The sequence below is a fragment of the Rhinolophus hipposideros genome (assembly GCF_964194185.1).
Source record: "Rhinolophus hipposideros genome assembly, chromosome: 2".
Classification (NCBI taxonomy): domain Eukaryota; kingdom Metazoa; phylum Chordata; class Mammalia; order Chiroptera; family Rhinolophidae; genus Rhinolophus; species Rhinolophus hipposideros.
The window spans coordinates 77061733-77065880 of record NC_138048.1 but is presented as its reverse complement, the minus strand read 5'-3'; the positions used below and the strand labels follow the sequence as shown (position 1 = coordinate 77065880).

Sequence of the window (4148 nt, the reverse complement as noted above, 5' to 3'; positions counted from 1 at the left end):
TTTAAAAAAATATTCTATTTCAGCATATAATTTACATAAGTACATTATGGAGATATTTTACATTTTCTATTTCATATTAAATCTTGGAAATCTGATTTGTGTTGAACATCTCAATTTGGACACTGAATTTTCTTCAGAAGCATTTCGTGTATATTTCATAAAATGTGGAGTTGAGAAAGTAGATTCACATTACAAATTTTTAAAAAATAGATTTAAAAGTTTTCCAATAATGAAATTGGGTCAGTTCTTAAAGTAAAATTAATCAGAATTAAATGAATTTTAAAATTCCAATTTCTTAGTTGTACTGGCCACATTTCAAGTACTCAATAGACACATGTGGCGAGTGGATGCCACATTGGACAGCCTGGCTCTTGAGGATGTTTCTCCTGACACAAAACTTTTCTTTTTCTCCACCTACCAGTAATTTGCCTTTGTAACTTTTGGCTAATTTGGGTGACATATCAGTTTCTAAACCAATCTCTATAGAAAGAGATGATGCTCCCCACATTACAGAAGTTGTTCTTAACTCTCTCTGTAGATTCATCTGGAGAGTTTTTGTTTGTTTTTAAATTCCCATTTCCCATTCTCACATTCAGAAATTCTGATGGATTTAATTGGTGCTGAGTCCCAAATTGGTATTTTTTCAGAGCTCCACCATTTCAAACAGTCTCTGGGCTCTTCTGCTGACATTTGAAATCCAGCTCCACACAACGCCCCACCCGGCTGCGTGCCAGCGCCCCAAAGCCACAACTCTGCCACTATTCAGGGCTTGAATGAGTAATAGCAACAAAGAAGAACTCGCAGAGGGATTCAAGATCAGCGCCGTCAAGAATCAGTCAGATGACGGTAAAATGTTTATTGGAGGCTTCAGCTGGGAAATAAGCAAGGAAGATCCGACTGAATTTTTGTCTCCATTTGGGAAAGTTGTAGACTACACAGTTAAAACATATCCAGTTCCTGGGAGATAAAGAGGATTTGGATTTGTGCTTTTTAAAGAGGTTGCTAGTGTTGATAAGAAACACAAACTGGATGGCTAATTGATAGACCCCAAAAGGGTCAGCACTTTAAAAGAGAAGGAACTACCCAACAGTTTTTTGTGGGTCAGTTGAGCCCAGGTACTTCTGAAGAACAAATTGAAGAATATTTGGAGGCTTTGGAGAGATTGAAAATATTGAACTTCCCATAGATATAAAAACAGATGAAAGAAAAGGATTTTGTTTCATCACATATGCAGATGAAGAGCCAGTAAAGAAATTGTTACAAAGCAGCTATCAAATTGGTGGCTCTGGGAAGTGTGAAATCCAAGTTTCACAACCCAAAGAGATAAAAAGGCAGGAACAGCAATAGCAGAAAGGAGGAAGAGGTGGCTGCAGCTGGTGGAGGAGGTGGTACTAGGGGTCATGACCAAGGTCAAGGACCAAACTGGAAGCAAGGATTTAATAACTATTATGATCAAGGATATAGGAATTACAGTTGTGCCTATGGTGGTGATCAAAACTACAGTGGCTATGATCATACTGGGTATAACTATGGGAACTATGCATATGGACAGGGATATGCAGACTGCAGTGCTTATTAGAGCACTTATGGCAAGGTGTCTCAAGGTGGCAATCACCAAAACAATTAACAGCCGCACAAAGGAGGACATTAGGGAGAATGCAGGAGGAGATTCCAAAGTAACCCATCTTGTAGGACGACACTGAAGTTTGGTAGTCTCTTGATCTAAGATGATCATTTTGTAAAAGACTTCCTGCTGTACAAGACACAATGGTGTCCAACTGTATATAGCTGCCAATTCATTTTCTTTGTTTTTACTTTGCCTTTTGCTATCTGTGTTGTGACTCAACATGGATTTGAGTTTATACGAATTTCTTTTGTATGATTTCATGTTAAACCTCAAGTAAATGCTTCATTATGTGAAAACAAAACATAATCCCTTGCACAGATCCCGGGCATTGCTATTAATGACAACCACCATCAAAACCACAGAAAAGCAAACAGGTTACTCTAACGCAAAGTCAAGAAAAGGAATTAATAACTGTTTGTAATCAGGGCCCAGACCTGAAGATTGTGCTTGTGTATCCCCTTGACAACACAAGGGCTTCCTAGGAAGGAAAGATGATTACTAAGACCAAAGGCACAATTTTGCTAGAAAGGAGAAATGAATTCTGTGTAAATAATCAGCCATGACCACTATAAGTTCTAGGTTTTCTTTCTAACTCCAGGGTTTATCTTTGGTCTCCATTGCTGCTGTTATGTTCCTGGTCCCTCTTGAATGTTGGTGTTTCCTGGATTCTGTTTGCTACTAGCTTCTTCTATAAGTAACTACATTTTGTTTTGTTTCTCTCTTCCTCACCTTGGGTTTTCACTAGCTGATGACTCTTGGCTCCAACCTGAATAATCCGTATTATTCCTTTGCCTCCTACATTTCAGGTGGTCACTGGAAAATGCTCCTGATTCACTGTATCTTGACTGCCAGACTTACTTGCTTATTAACATGAACTTTGATACTTCATATTAATACATCAATTTGTATCGCCTTTCTGATATAGCAGTTACTATGTTTTGTAGCAGTGTAATTTATATCTAACAGTATTTTTATAATTTTCAGCTAACCAAATGATTTTTTTTTAATTGAGAGCTATAAAATTTATTCCTAACTACACTAAGGCAATATGGGCTTAATAGGTAAATATAATATGACAATGCCTGAAAACCTATAAAGCTTTCTGAAAAAGTGGGATTTCAGTTTTAATGTGCTGGAATTCAGTTGTAATTGTACTGCCAAGAACCACAGCTTTGCCACATTTATTGGTCTTTTGTCTAGCTTCTTTTTAATAGTTTCTAGTAGGGTGGAAAGACTTACATGGAATTTGTTAGAGATGTTTATCGGTTATCTCAGAGGAACAGACAGAAAATCTATACAATATTATGTTGGAATGATTTGAAAGCATAACCAATGTAAATTTTCCAGAATGGGAACAGTTATTTCTCAAGTCAGTAGGTTATTTGGAGAAACGTTTTGTAAGATGGTTCTGTCTTAAAGTTGTTTACATTCCTTAACTCATTAAATTCTCTTCTAAAATCCTATCCTAATGAAATAAACAAAAATGTAGTGAAACAATACTAAAGGCTATTATTCAGAATAGTCACTATATTGAGACTTTAGAAACATGCATTTACATTAATAAAGACAATTTAAGTAAAACGGACCATTATGCAAAAATTTAAACTTATGTTTATGAAAAAAAATTAAATATAAGGGGACATATATTGGTTACGCTATTAAGTGGAAAAAAAAAACGAAATAGAAAAAAAAATCCTAAAATTTGTATGGAACCTCAAAAGATCTATGATACTCAAAGCAATTTTGAGAAAGAATAGCAAAGCTGGAAGGAGAGGTTGGTAAAAGAGTACAAACTTTGTAAAAATAAACTAGATGGAGGGAATTCTTTCACAATGTATACATATATCAAATCACAACAATGTACACTTTATCTTACAATTTTATGAGTATGTTTATCTCCATAAAGCTAATATATGTGTGTGTGTGTATGTGTGTGTGTGTGTGTGTTAATTAAATTTTATCGGGGTGACAATTGTTAGTAAAGTTGCATAGATTTCAGGTGTACAATTCTGTAATACAGCTAAAATATTTTTAATTGTAGAAGAAAGTATAGTACTTAAACAAGCACGGGGATGAGAAATTAGTCACTAGAACTGAACCCAGATGAAGAGTCCATTTAGAAAACATGTTGGCAGTTTTGTTTGTTTGTTTGTTTGTTTGTTTAAATGAGAACCTACAATTATCATATTTCATATTCATTCAACACCTAGGTATTTATAATGGCAAAATAAAACACAAGACTTGTATAAATGCTCATATCGGCTTTATTTATAATAGCTCCCTACTGGAAACAACCCAAATGTCACAAATAAATACAATTATGAACATACAGAAGATGAATTAGTATACAAATATTAAACATTTTTTAATAATTTTAAAAATAAGGGAACACTTCCTATTTCTTTGAATTACCTATTCACCTCCTGTGCAATGCATGGTATGGAGCAACCAGTTATAATACGAATACACAATACCATATACCAAGAATTATTGGTAATGGCCAATATTTCAGGCAAGAAAG

At 34.9% G+C, this 4148-nt stretch overlaps 1 pseudogene across 1 annotated transcript; it reads left to right on the top strand.

Moving 5' to 3' along the window:
• Positions 1 to 779: 779 nt before the first annotated feature.
• Positions 780 to 1627, top strand: LOC308506669 (heterogeneous nuclear ribonucleoprotein D-like; annotated as a pseudogene). The gene has a single exon. The product of its transcript is annotated as a heterogeneous nuclear ribonucleoprotein D-like (transcript).
• Positions 1628 to 4148: the final 2521 nt, after the last annotated feature.